General features: G+C 43.4%; 1 protein-coding gene across 1 annotated transcript in view; it reads left to right on the top strand.

Annotated features, from left to right (window-relative positions):
- The window catches only part of LOC126353882 (nucleoprotein TPR-like), a 342294-nt gene that overhangs the window by 289990 nt on the left and 36566 nt on the right, over window positions 1–15738 (top strand). The window lies entirely within an intron of this gene.

Here is a 15738-nt window from a genome sequence, read left to right as displayed (position 1 = left end):
CTATATTTTAATAGCACACTGTGTATTCTCATTGAGCTTTTCTTACTACATTCATTCGTATTCTTTATTTTCATCTTGGATATTTCAGTTTTACCATAATTCATAGTTGCACAAAGATGATCCAGTAAGCTCTTACGTTGTATAAATTGTTGTGCCATGCAAAAAACTCCATTGCCACTGCGGTGGTGTATTAGATTTGCTTCTGGAGGAGGCTGAGTGAATACTACAAAACACACACACACACACACACACACACACACACACACACACACACACAAAATATTCGGTCATGTTATTATAACTTGAACAGGATGAAATTCTTAACTTTCCTCAGACTAATGTATCACATGATACATTACATAATAATAGTTCCTTCTCTCAATGTGCAATCGACTATAAACTTCACTACATAACTCAGTCTAATAAAACTCTTGCATTGCTGGTTCTGTAGTGACACAATGCTTTTGCTTTTGACGATGATTGCAGAGTGGCCTGAGTGGCACTCTGCTCTGATGTAGGTAATTAGAAACTGTTGATGTCCTGTCTACGTGGATGTCTTGTTTGTTGCTGCTTCTGGCAGTGACTGTGCTTACTTTTGGCTAGGTCGTAAGGTACTGACTTAATCATGGAACCTCATTCTTCAAACGATGCCACACGAATACTCCATGGACATTAACTTTCATGTCTACATAAAAGAGACAATAAAAGCTTTTAAAGACCAATGGTAGTTGAAGGTTGCTGTGCTATGGCATTTCCAAGTACAGTTTTAAGATGAAGATGTTGACAGGTACATCGTCTGTAATTGAAGTTTGAGGAATAATAACGGTTTTAGTGTATAAGGAAAATGTTCCTAACTGCAATACATCACCAAGCAGTGGAAGTTCATGGATCAAGTATAATGTTATGAAAATTGTGTGGTTTCATTGCCAGGAATTTCATAATGGCAGAATGGGTGTGTTGGACAATCAGAGGAGAGAGCGACGAAGTCTGTATACCTGAAGTGACAATGTGTACCATGTCAAAGGGTAGATTCGGTATGATCGTCGTATTTGTGAGAGACAGATTGCAGATGAGCTGAAGATGTCTACCGGCAGTGTAATGGAGACCATGCACGCTACAGGATGTGTTCACTGGGTACCCTTGGCAACTCTCAGATGAAAGTAAAACTGGGCCATTGAAGTTGTACTTCAACACTTAAAGCAGTATCAGGTGGAGGGTGCTCTTTTCCTGCACCGTAATGTCACAGTGAACAAATCATTGGTGCTTCATGTGATAGCTGAGATGAAGAAAGCATCAGTGCCATGGACTCACCATTAGTATCTATATTTCATATACATACTCCACAATCCACCATACGGTGCGTGGGCAGAAGGTACCCCTCTCAATAAACTGAACTCAAACCATTTGCCTTCCCTATCATAATCCTCACATGCTCATTCCATTTCATATCGCTTTGCAACATTACACCCAGATGTATAAACGATGTGACTGTGTCAAGCAGGACACTATTAATGCCATATCTGAACATGAAAGTTTTGTTTTTCCTACCTATCTGCATTAACTTACATGCTTCAATATTCAGAGGTAGCTGCCATTTATCACACCAACTAGAAATTTTGTCTAAGTCATGTTGTTTTCTCCTACAGTCACTGAATTTGACACCTTTCTATACACTATAGCATCATCTCAAATAACCGTATATTGCTAACCATCCTGTACAACAGATCATTTATGTCTATAGAAAATTATAGTAGTCTTGTCACTCTTCCCTGAGGCACTCCTGACAATACCATTGCCTCTGTTGAACACTTCCATCAAAAATAAGATACTGGGTTCTATTATGTAAGAAGTCTTTGAGCTACTCACATATCTATGAACCTATTCCACATGCTTGTACCTTTGTTAAAAGTTTGCTGTGAACACCGCTATGACTATCATAGTGAAACTAAATGATGCCAATCCATTGTCTAAGTGAGATGCTAACAACTGTTTATATGCTGTCTCCGGTAGAAAATCTCTCTTAGCCTTCTTGACTGACTTGTTAATTTTTGTAACAATAGTCACTATGATTACATTATGATCAGTAATCCCCCATCCCCGTACTGATGACATCGATAAGGTCCGGCCTGTTCATAACTACATTGTCTAAGATATTTCCATTGTGTGTGGACTGCTGAACTAGCTGCTCAAGACATTGTTCAGAAGTGTGTTCCAAAGTACTTCGCAATACTTTCTGTCTGGATACACTCCAATGAATCCCTGGACACCACAGTCTATTCTTGGTAGGATAAATTCACTTTGAAATTGAGTAGCTATTAAAAACATCCAAGAGTTAACTTGGTTTCACCTAGACCTGTCATATGTAACTAGATAACTTCACTGTTACATTCAGTTTCGCAATAAATAAAGAGAATATTTTTGTCAACTACAGTGAACACTCCTGCTGCGGCGTCTAGTCTGCCTTTCTGACATACGTTCTATGACTTACCAAGTATATTGGAACTTTCTGCTTCACGTTTCAGCCACCTCTTAGTCCCAAGAATAATTTGAGCATGAGAACTTGCTTGGAAGGCAGTAAATTCGAGAACATTGTTAGAAATTCCTTGACAAATTACTGATAAAATTTGTACAGTCGAAGCGACTTTGCTCTGAAAATGGCCTATTTTCTCTATCTGTGTGTTGAATGGCTAATGTTCATCTCCTTATCCCAAACTAAAGTCTAGCCTTTACGAAAAGATTCGTGCACTCCACAAGTTCTTTGCCTCCCAAGTAGCTGCTTCCTTTGTGTAGTGCACCCCTGACGTCTGAAGGGGAGTCCTACAATTCGCCACGTGATTACGCAAGTCCAGAAATCTGCAGCAGAGGCCATCACAAGATTCAAGCCCTTGGTTGAGATGTTCCAATTGGCTCCAAACCAAATAACCCCGTCCGATTCTGGGAACAATGCTGCTAATTGCGAGCTTTTTGTGCAGCCTGCATGTGAGGCCAGCAGCCTTCACCACCTCCACCTGCTGTCTGTCTGAACTGAGGATGGCCTCAGAATCCATGTGGCAGGTGTCTTTGGAGCTGATGTGAGCCACAACTTGCAGACGACTGCACCCTGCATGCCCGATAGCCATAGGCACGGCCACCTTAAAAACTCAGATGAGGTCCCATGGCAGACATACCGAGTGCACATTGGCTTTCTTTCCAATCCTGAATGCTAGCCCCCCCCAGGGGCTCAGCATTCACGTGCTGAATACGGGCTTGGCGACCCCGGGGTCCTGAGCTGGGGACTGGTTAGCGCCGCCAGTCTCCTGTCACCGTAACCCCCGGACATGCTTCAGCGATCACCGTACGGCGCGGCGGTGAAATGTTGTGTGCTGCGGGGAATGGTAATCTTGGCTTGATCGCCTGGATTGCGAGGAAGGCCAACCTCTATAAAAACCCCTCAATCTTTCGGTGTGCTCCACGCCTAGAAGACGCATGGTTGTTGGGGTGGAACAGTCGCAAGCGGGCAACCTCTGGGGCACCTGCCGCACCCCAGTTGTATAAGGCTTACTCAGGCACGCGGAGCTCTGTCTGAGCGGACCTTTAGTTCCCTAGCTGCTCGTGGGACCGCAATGGACCCTTCGACCTCTACATTTTGCCCTACCAGTGGCTTGGGTGGTTCACTGGTAGGAAAACACACCCCATCGAAAAAGCGGCTACGCGCTGCGAGTCCTCCAGCGCGTGGTGTTGCTAAGGATTTAACAGACTGTAGTAACGGAGCACATGCTGATAATCAGAATGTGTTTTTAATTATTAAAAGGAAGGAGGGTAGCTTTGAGAGGGTTTCTCCCTTTTACATCCACAAGGGTCTTGAGGGAATTGCAGGAACACTGAAATCTGTGAAGCGACTGCGCAATGGGACTCTGTTAGTTGAGACTTCCAGTTACCATCAAGTCGCTTCCCTTCGGAAAGCAAACTGTCTAGGAGAGTACGCTATTGAGACTGAGCTCCACTCCACTTTGAATTATAGTTAGGGTGTTGTGACGTGTAGGGACTTGGTGGATATCGCCATAGACGAGTTAAAATCTGAGTGGGCTGACGAAGGTATTGTTGACTTGCAGCATATTATGAAACGAGTCGATGGGGACCTCGTCAAATCTGACTCGTTTATTCTCACGTTCAGTTGCCCGAGACTCCCAGAGCATGTTAATGCAGGGTTCTTACGTTTGCCAGTACAGCCATATTTCCCCAACCCAAAGCGCTGTTTTAAATGTCAGTGCTTTGGGCATACTACGTTGGGGTGCAATGGGATAGCCACTTGTGATAAATGTGGTCAGCCTGCCCATGAAAGAGCCGATTGTTCATCGCCTGTGAAGTTAGTGAATTGCTCTGGGAGTCACCCTGTGTGGAGTCGTATCTGCCCCATCTATCTCGAAGAACGGAAGGTACAGGAGATTAAAACATCTAAGCACATCCGCTATGGTGAGGCCAAGAAGCTCTTTAAGGCCATGCAACCTCCTGTGTTTTCAACGTCTTTCACTTCCACTCTGAAAAAAAACCGGTTGGCCACTGTTGCTACGCAAACAGAGGTTGCTAGTGTTAGCACTAATACCTGCATTTGCCAGTGCACTTGTGCTGCTGCGGTTGTTTTGCAACCTGCGGCGCTCCCCGCTACGTCGGACAAGGCCGTGGTTGCTGACATTGGGGTACTTCCTGCCTCTCCCCCTATGGCGCCTTCTGCCCAGGCGAGTAAAGCTACAACTGTTGACAAGGCTCTGCATTCTAAGCCCCCCAAGACAAAGCCGCAGAAGGTGAAGGTTTTGCCACCTGAGGAGACTAGTCAGCCTTGGTCCGATGACAAGGCCATCGTACTGTCTGACATCTCCCGTGGGTCGTCATCGGAGCTTAGGGACATTGATGTCGACCGGGGGCGATCTTCTCGCCCCAGGAATAAATCTCCGGCCAGTACGGGCTCTCCTCCAAAGCACAGAGGCAGGGTGAAAGTTCAACCACCCTTATCATTGGCTCCCATATTACAGTGGAACCTGAATGGTTTCAGGACGCATGTGGCCGAATTACAACACCTTATACGAGAGTGCCCCCCGTGCTTATGTCTCCAAGAGATCACATTTTCGGGCCACTGATGCTCCTTCTTTACGGGGCTATACCGAATATCGGAAAGATGATCTGACGGGGGAAAGGGCAAAGGGTGGTGTAGCGGTTTTTGTCCGTGACATGCACCCCTCATCTGAGCTCCCTCTCGTCACCGACTTGCAAGCAGTTGCAGTTGACATTCTTGTGGGTCGGAGGCTCACAGTCTGTTCAGTTTATTTACCGCATCAGGATGCAATTGACTCTGAGGCTCTCACAGACCTTATTAGCCAACTCCCCCGCCCATTTCTTCTTCTGGGGGACTTCAATGCTCATAATGTCTTATGGCTGCTGGAGACCAGGCAGCTCCTTAGCCCCTCTCAGTGTGGCTTTCGGAGATGTCGTTCCACTGTAGACAACTTGACCCTGCTTGAGGCCGCCATCCAGCAGGCCTTCCTACGTAACCAGCATTGTCTAGGGGTCTTCTTTGACATTAATAAGGCATATGACACTACTTGGCGCCACCTTATCCTCAATCAACTCCATGAGTGGGGCTTTCGTGGCCGTCTTCCCATCTTCATTCGGTCCTTTCTTTCTCACTGCCTCTTTCGGTATCGGGTTGGTAATATGCTATCTGATTTGTACGTGCAGGAGAATGGTGTTCCTCAGGGCAGCGTTTTAAGTGTCACCCTCTTTGCCGTCGCTATTAACAGTATCACGTCCACTATCCGGAGTCCTGCCCAGTGCTCCTTGTTTGTGGACGATATTGCTGTTTTCTGTTCTTCCTCCAGTCTTGTCACTGCTAGTCGGCAGTTTCAGCTTACGATAAAGTGCTTAGAGGCATGGACTGCAAAGACGGGTTTTACCTTTTCTGCAGACAAATCTGTGTGTGTTCATTTTAATCGTTCTCGCCATCTTTTTACCTCCCCTGAATTGCGTCTGAGGGACACCGTTCTTCTTTTTAGAGACACTGTGAGGTTCATGGGCCTCACTTTTGATTCCAAGTTGTCGTGGTTGCCTCACCTTAAAGACCTCAAGGTGCGGACCCTGAAGGCACTGAATATTTTGAAGTGTCTGAGCCATTGGTCCTGGGGAGCAGATCGGGCGCGTCTACTGCAGTTTTATAGGGCTTTCGCCCAATCGCGTCTTGACTATGCTTGCACTGTGTATGGGTCAGCAAGGCCTTTGTATCTGAAGATCCTTGATGCAGTACACCATGGGGGTATCAGGCTGGCCACTGGTGCCTTCTGTACCAGTCCCATCCCCAGCCTGTGTGCTGAGGCAGGGGAACCGCCGCTCGCCATCCGGCGGAAACTCCTCATGGTGCGACCGGTGTGTCATTTCCTTGCCTGTCCTACCTCCCCTGCGTACCCTACCATTGCGCGACCGCCTATGGAACGTCTCTTTTTCCACTCGTCCCAGGGCAACGAGACCATTTGCTATTCGTGCCAAGCATTTGCTTGAGTCCCTTGGTATGGAGCGTGTGGTCCCCCAACGACAAGGTTTTACTCGCCTGCCTCCCTGGTTGCTCCAGAGGCCCAGCATCCTTCTAGACTTGTCGGAGAACCAGAGGAACTGCACTCCAGCGTTTGTTTTTACCTCCTTATTTTATGATATTTTAAACCAGCATCCGGACCATGTACCTGTATTCACAGATGGCTCTAAACAGGGGGACTCTGTTGGTTGTGCTGTTGTTTTCCCTGATCGAGTTGTCAAGTTACGGCTTCCTGCGGTGTTTACCATCCTTGATGCTGAATTGTTTGCAATCTTGCGGGCATTGAAGCAGATGAGATGTGTTCCCAGTCTTAAGTTCCTCATCTGCTCTGACTCCCTGAGTGCCCTTCAGACCAAGCAACACTTGTACCCAGCGGATACGGTCGTCCAGAACATCCACCTGCAAAGGCAGGGGAAGGAGGTTTCTTTCTGCTGGGTGCCGGGGCACGTGGGTATTAGGGGATGTGGCTGCCAAAGATGCATGTTCCCTCCCTCACGTTGTTGAATGTGCCGTCTCCCTTCGTGCTGTAACCTCCCTTTTGCGTTTTCGTGTTATGCATCAATGGGAAGAGGAGTGGCTGGCAGTTTCTGACAATAAGCTGTGTCTGGTAAAGGCCACTACGCGACCATGGCATACGTCCTACCAGTCATACAGGCGGGATGAGGTACTCCTCACTCGCCTCCGCATCGGGCAGAGTCCCTTAACGCATGGTTTTTTACTCCGGCGGGAGGACCCCCAATCTGCAGTGCTTGTGGCGCCCAGATTACTGTCTGCCACATTTTACTTGACTGTCTTTTATTCTCTGACCAGAGGGCGGTGGTTTCTTTGCCACTGGATTTTCCCTCTATTTTGCAAGACGACGCAACGACTGTGGTTAAGGTCTTACGGTTTTGTGTCCTGTCCAATCTGTTGCCTCGGATTTTAGGGAGAGGGTTTTAATGTGCTGCTGGGTGACTGGCTCACCCAGGTTTTAGGTCAGAGGTCCGCCAGTCACAATTACCTCCTTGTTTCCTTTCGGTTTCTGTTCTCTTTTCCTTGTGTTTCCTTTCCTTTTTTAGTGTGTTCCTTCTCCTCTTGTTTTGCCTCTGTATGTGGGGATTTGGAACTGCGTCAGGTCTGCGTCTTTTAGCCATTCTCCTTGATCGCTGTTCGTCTTAGTCCCTTCACTGCATGTGTTCCTGTTTTATGTGCTTGGGCGCTGATGACCACGCTGTTTAGCGCCCGTAAACCTCAAACACACACACACACACACACACACACACACACACACACACACACACACACACACACACACACACACACAATGCTAGGCTCCATAATGCAACATACTTCAGATTTCCTGATAACTAGCAAATCCATGCCCACGCGTGCTTGCTGACCCTGTTGAAGGAACAGTCACCTGTCTACTCACCTCTCCCTATAACACATCCAGAACAACAATAACTGCAAAGAAAGTTATGGCCACCGTCCTTTGAGACAAGCAGGGCATGCTGCAGGTTGATTGCTTCACCCATGGACAGACCGTGAATGCTCTCGGTTACTGTGCAATGCAGGAGGAGATGGAATGTATTGGAGCTGTCTCCATACTGCCCAGATTTGAAGCACCTGGCTGCTCGCCACTCTAATGCCAAAACATTCAGAAGACTATTATTAAGTAGCTCCTAAAGCAGGGCCCCAATTTCTTTTATGCTTGTTTTGATGGATTGGATTACCAGAGGAACATATGCTTAGATATGCTTAGACAGCAGTGGTGATTATGTGCCATCGTAACTTTGTGTATCTCTTAGATTTCCTCAATAAACCATTTTACCTTACTTTTTGAACCACTTTTGTTTCTCATTTACATTATAAAACCTGTTTCTTTAAACTTGTGAAATTTATTCGTTATTGGATATTTGCATACATTAGACTGCTACTGTCTCCTCCACCTCCTCCTCATTTCTGCAATGCAGCAGAGTGACAGAACTAAAGCATCATGAAGAATGTGAATTAGTTGTAAGATACGTATCACCTTAGATAAGATGCACACAGGTCCTTAGGTTTTGAAAGCACCAGTCCATTTGCAAGTGTCAGTAGCTCTGCAGTTGTTTTATCATTTAAAAAATTACCAACAGTAAGAGTACTATTTAATCTATGAGCTTGTGTTACTGTTGCTATGTGCTGCATCTGAAGATGCTGTCAATAACTGTTTGGGACTCTTGCAAATGATATACTATTTTATTATTGTACAGTGTCCACTTCCACTAAACATAGCTAATACAAGATGAAAAACAATTACATTTGTAATCAGGTATATTTTCCTGAAAGATGTAAGTATATGGTTGTGCCACTCATGTATGCAAGTGGAGGCATGCAAGTGACCTATGATTATAGAGGCACCTCCCTCCTTCCAGTGTTCAGCAAACTACAACTTACAGCATAATATTGGACCACCTGTCTGAGAAAAATCTTGTAATAACAGCTCTTTGTGGCTTTCATAATGGCTTCTCTACAGAGAGAGCAATATTTGATCTACCAGACTCAGATCTCGTAGAGCAAAACAAGAAAAAGTACTCTGTTCCAAATTTGCCAGTACCTTGGATTGTGTTGGCCATAAAATTCTTCCAGGGGAACTAAAACTGTGGTGTTAAAGGCTCTCTGCTTACATGGATGGAGTCATAATTTAACAGTGGTCATATTAATACATGATACCAAAGGGATTAGAGTCATTTCAGAGTGGGGAATCATTAAATATGATCTCTTGTGAGGTTTGGTGCTTGGTCCGCTCCTGTCTTTGAGCTGCATAAATTATTTGCCTGAAACAGTGGTGTTTCCTGATTACACGAAACGCATTCATTTTTATTCCAGACCCCGCTAGGAAAATAACTGAATAGACTCATGTTATGCAGTTCCAAAGAAATAAAAGTGACTTGCAGGTACCAGTAGTAGAGATGAGTGAGCATACGTTCAGTAAAACTCCATGTATGAAGCTCTTGGATACACTGTTCAGCGATAAACTGAGGTAGCAACACATTTGAAAAAATTAAACAAGAAGCTCAGTTCTGTCTGTATTGCACTAACCAATGTCTCTCATTGTGTTGACCTCCAGACATAACTGCAAGCATACTTCATGCCATACTGTGTGTGGCATAATCTTGTGGGCGAAACATGTCAGGCAGTTAGAATATTGCGTGAAGTCGATAACTGAGCATCTTGCGCAAGCTAAGGATTCGTACACTTCTGTGTCGATATGATTACTTCCTTACGGTATTTGTGTTCAACAAAACAAGCGTTAATTTAACATGAACTGTGCAATTTTCAAAGTCATTATATGAAATAGAAATAAGTCTAATTCCATTGGCAACCATATGTACCATGAGTGTATTGCTGTCAATATATTTTGGATAAATGGCAGCATCAGTAAATATTGAAATTCTTTATCTTACAGATCGATTTCGGTTACTGTGTGACCATCTTCAGTGTTAAAAATATGTAAGAACCATCAGACATGATGATTATAACACAATTGTGGCCCTATTTATAACCACCACCAAAAAATATGGAAACAGAAAGATATATACAAAAATACAGATCCTCATACATACCAGATTATTCTAACCTTTTAGGCCAATACCATAACACCACAATATTTTCTATGAGGTGTAACATGTACTGTGATGATTACTTCCAACAAATACCTTTACTTTTACTGCATACAATAATTTTTAAATTTACAAATAGTCTATCTTGTAACAGTAGCAAGTGCCATAGTGTACAACAGGCAGACATAAAATACAACAAAAACCATTAATAGAAAAATCAAAGCATACATAAAAATAACCTTTAAAATCACATTATGGTTTTTTACCATCAGAAGTCATAGCAAAACTTTAAAAGATGCAGTGCAGGCATACTAAAAATACAATAAAATTATGCCTCTGAAGTAAAGTACAAGATAAAATTTTATAGGTATATACCTAACGTAAAAGCGCATAGTAATTTCTTAAAAACAAATACAGAAAAGCTTAACATCAAAAACAGCCCTTCTACATTTCCAAAAATGTCGATTAAATGTAAAAAAAAAATTATTCTTTACAATGGGACGTTACACTTGACTAATCTAATGACTGACATTATCAGCATAAATTCTTAACAGGCATTTACAAAAAGTAACAAAAAGACATTAACAAAAATACAATAATCTGCCAGATGGTGTACCACAACTGTAATGCTGCTATTTTTCATATGGGCAACTGACATTAAATTTCAATAACAACAAAGTGGGCGACTGTGGTAACTACAGTGAATAAACAGGCATATGCCAAATATACATAGCAAATAGCGCTCAAAACTGAAACTAATATCCATCATTTGCTGTTGGAAAACCTTTTAAAAACCCCATAGCAAAAAACTGCTGAAGAAGAGGCTTGCCTAAATGTGCACCAAGTTTACACTCAAATTGTGAATCAGCTTGTTGCACTGCATAAGAGCTTCATTTGGCTAATCTTCTGTATCATTGCTGGCCTTGTGACAGCCTTCTTGCCAATGCGCTTGGCTGTTCTCACAGTGCTCCCAAAAATGGGCAGTGTCCATAACTGTCTGCTCATTAATCAACATGCAACTACGAGATTTCAAACTGCAGAAAATCTCCGCCTCCTCAAGGAGATACGGATATCTGCCCTTTTCTCCCCTACATAACAATTAAAGCTGTGACATCAAGTTAGGAGTATCATGGCCGGTATCAATTAAATCTGCTGCAAAGTTGGTTCTGTCGGCAATATAAATTAATCCAGCGCAACATGCTCACAATATCTCACTTCGAGTTTCCTCCCTGTCTGCCCCACATAAATAGAATTACAATAAGCACGCTTTGACCTGTAAAACCCTGACTCTTGAAAAACATTAAATTTATACATACTATTAATTAACAATTTATGGAACCTGTCACCAGTTGAAAATGAGATGGCCACACCAAATTTTTGGAAATCATAGCAAATCTAGTACTAAAAATCCCATAGTAAAGTAAAGTAACTAATTTTTTCATCCAATACTATTTGTAGCTGGCACACCTTCCTGAGTGTTGGTCTTTATCTTTTTACTATATATGTTTCTCACAAAATCATCAGTGTGGTTATTCGCTCTTGCTATGTACAATATGTGGGGGTGGTTTGAAAATTTCTCATAACAGAATAGAAAAAAGTACTTACATCACTGAAAATTTTTAATTTTTCTATGTAGTCTGCTTGTAGATTAATGCACTTGATTCATCGATGTTCCAGTGCCTTAACCCCATTTCGAAAATGAGTTTCCTCAAGGCCTGCAAAATAGTTGTCAACTTTGGCTATCAGTTCTTCATTTGAAGTGAATCTTCACCCACCAAGAAAAATTTTCAGTTTTGGGAAGAGATGGAAGTCTGACGGAGCCATGTCAGGTGAATAAGTTAGTTCGTGTAATTTTGCCATGGCGATGGCACATGTGTGCGGGTGCACATTGGCTTGATGGAAGATAACTTTCTTCCTTGCTAAACCTGGCCTTTTTTTCATGTATCTTTTGTTGCAATTTGTCCAGGAGGTTAGCATAGTATTCTCCAGTAATTGTTTGGCCAGTGGGGAGATAATCTACAAACAGAATCCACTTCCCATCCCAGAACACTGATGCCATTACCTTTCCTGCCAAAGAAATTGTCTTTGCTTTCTTTGGTGGCAGAAAATCAGCATGTTTCCACTGCTTTGACTGTTGTTTTGTCTCTGGGGTATAGTAGTGCACCTAAGTTTCATCTGTGGTCACAAACCAGTGCAAAAAATCTTGTTCGTTTTTCCTAAAATGGGCCAAACATTGTTCCAATGTTTCCGTTTTCATTTGTTTTCGATCCAGCATCAAGAGTTGCAGCATCCATCTTGCAGATAATTTATTCATTTCTAATTCTTCCGTTGAAATGTGATATGCCCTTTCAGATGACATCTGGCAAGCGTGAGCAGTTTCAAGCTCTTTCAATCAGCAATCCGTCATGACCATTTTGTGCACTTTTGCAATGATTTCTGGAGTAGTGACACGTCTTGGCCAACCACTACGCAGATCATCATCTAAAATCTCCTGACCAAATTTAAAATCGTTTGCTCCTTCATAATCAACTGTTGCCAAGTGGGCAGAGTCCCCTAGTGTATTCTGGAAGTCAGCATGAATGTGCTATGCTTTCATATCTTTCTGTACGAAGTAATTAATTACTGCTCGAATCTCGTTCTCCCCCCCCCCCCCCCCAACCCCCACCCCCCCACCCACCCCCCCCACCCCAAAAAAAAAAGAGAGTATCACTTCGAAGGAACAACAACAACATAGTCACGTCGCCGCCACAGCACTCTTCCAAGAGCACTGGCGTGACATGTGATTACAGGCAACAGTCCAATGAATATCATGTGAACAATTCGTTGAGCTAGTGGTGACCTCTCGTGGTGATTTCAAGAACTTTTCAAACCACCCACGTAGTGCAATCAATTGCAAAATCAGCTTCTGATAATGGTAATCTAAGCAGTATATTGACAGCAAAATTGAAAAATTCCTTCATTAATTTCAGTACTCTCTCCTTTGATTAAGAAAACTGTGTTGTCAACATATCAGTAGTAATATAGTATGTTGCTAGTTTTATTTTTGAGCCCTGTTTGCTATGTGTGTGTGGCATATGCCTGTTTATTCATTAAAGTTACCATAATCACTCACTTTTTCGTTATTGAAATTTAAAATCAGTTGCTCACATGACAAATAGTAGTATTACAGGTCTGGTACGTCATAGGGGAGATTATTTTGTAAGTTTTTTTTAATTACTTTTTGTAAATGCCTGTTAAGAATTTGTACTTGATAATGTCAGTCATTAGGTTGATCAAGTCTTCGAGTATGACAAGAGGGGGCGTAGCGTCCCATTGTAAAGGATTAATGTTTTGACATTTAATCGACGTTTTTGGAATCGTAGAAGGGCTGTTTTTCATGTTAAATTTTTCTGTACTTGTTTTTAAGAAATCACTGTGTGTTTTTGCATTAGGTATATTCCTGTAAAATTTTATCTTGTACTTTACATCAGAGGACTTTATTGTATTTTATTATGCCTGTACTGCATTTTTTAAAGTTTTGCAATAACTTCTGACAGTAAGAATACATGTTACTTTATGTAAGCTTTGGTTTTTTTTATTGATCATTATTATTATTATTTGATTTCTGTGTGTTTTACGCTTTGGAATACAGTGACACAATGATGCTTGTTTTTGCAATACTAAGCTTAGCTAGTTGGCTGTGTATGCTACAAGCATACTGTACATTGGACCGGCAACTGTTAAGGTTACAAGATACACTCGTCTGTAAATTTTTTAAACGTTTTGTACGCAGTAAAAGTAAAGATATCTGTTGGAAGTAATCATCACAACACGTGTTACACTTCAAAGAAAATGTTGTGCTGTTATATGGACCAACAATGTTCAAATAATTTGGTATGTATGAGAATCTGTTTTTCTGTGTGTATTTTTCTATTTCTGTATTTGTTTGATGGTAATTATAAATAGGGCCTCAATTGTGTTAAGATCCTCATGTGTGTTGGTTCTTATGTATTTTAAGCACTGAAGATGGTCACACAGTGACCGAAATTGATCTCTTAAATGAAGCATTTCAATTTTTGAGATCAGTGCTGACATTTATCCCAAATATACTGTAGAGATAAGTTCCAATGAGACTAATCATTTCTGTCAAGGTTTCACAATGGGGTTTCATATTATGGTGCACAAGACTGTAAGAGATTGCTTTTAGATGTCAGGCAGGAAATTGAAAATATCTTTGGCTAGTCAAATGCATAAGCCAAATAAAGCCATTCAGAGGTGAAACGAAAATGGAGGACAGTTGCTACTACCAGCACCATCTGGTGCAAATTGTAATCTAGACTTATGTCCATATCTTCTCATCTCTACTTATATACGTTGATGTCTTTTGCTCTCTTCTGTCTGTAAGTTCGAGCTGCGAGATTGAAGATGTCAATTCCAACTTCAGTGTTCCGTGCAATGGCAGTGGTTTTCCACTCAGGTCAACAATTCACCGTGGTTGTGTGAAATACTGTCATCTTCCATTCTGGTACTTGTAATTTTTGGACTCACCAATCATTTTCAGGGGTCAAGTCAGTTTTGTTCACTATGGGTGTGAAGTAGTGTCTAATTGTAGACTTGCACTACACCCTTGAGTCACATGAAACTATTATTATCAGATTCTACACTCCTGGAAATGGAAAAAAGAACACATTGACACCGGTGTGTCAGACCCACCATACTTACTCCAGACACTGCGAGAGGGCTGTACAAGCAATGATCACACGCACGGCACAGCGGACACACCAGGAACCGCGGTGTTGGCCGTCGAATGGCGCTAGCTGCGCAGCATTGGTGCACCGCTGCCGTCAGTGTCAGCCAGTTTGCCGTGGCATACGGAGCTCCATCGCAGTATATATATATATATATATACACTCCTGGAAATGGAAAAAAGAACACATTGACACCGGTGTGTCAGACCCACCATACTTGCTCCGGACACTGCGAGAGGGCTGTACAAGCAATGATCACACGCACGGCACAGCGGACACACCAGGAACCGCGGTGTTGGCCGTCGAATGGCGCTAGCTGCGCAGCATTTGTGCACCGCCGCCGTCAGTGTCAGCCAGTTTGCCGTGGCATACGGAGCTCCATCGCAGTCTGTAACACTGGTAGCATGCCGCGACAGCGTGGACGTGAACCGTATGTGCAGTTGACGGACTTTGAGCGAGGGCGTATAGTGGGCATGCGGGAGGCCGGGTGGACGTACCGCCGAATTGCTCAACACGTGGGGCGTGAGGTCTCCACAGTACATCGATGTTGTCGCCAGTGGTCGGCGGAAGGTGCACGTGCCCGTCGACCTGGGACCGGACCGCAGCGACGCACGGATGCACGCCAAGACCGTAGGATCCTACGCAGCGCCGTAGGGGACCGCACCGCCACTTCCCAGCAAATTAGGGACACTGTTGCTCCTGGGGTATCGGCGAGGACCATTCGCAACCGTCTCCATGAAGCTGGGCTACGGTCCCGCACACCGTTAGGCCGTCTTCCGCTCACGCCCCAACATCGTGCAGCCCGCCTCCAGTGGTGTCGCGACAGGCGTGAATGGAGGGACGAATGGAGACGTGTCGTCTTCAGCGATGAGAG

The sequence above is a fragment of the Schistocerca gregaria genome, chromosome 3, assembly GCF_023897955.1.
Source record: "Schistocerca gregaria isolate iqSchGreg1 chromosome 3, iqSchGreg1.2, whole genome shotgun sequence".
NCBI lineage: Eukaryota > Metazoa > Arthropoda > Insecta > Orthoptera > Acrididae > Schistocerca > Schistocerca gregaria.
The sequence above is the reverse complement of the archived record's forward strand: the minus strand, read 5'-3'. Positions and strand labels throughout refer to the sequence as shown.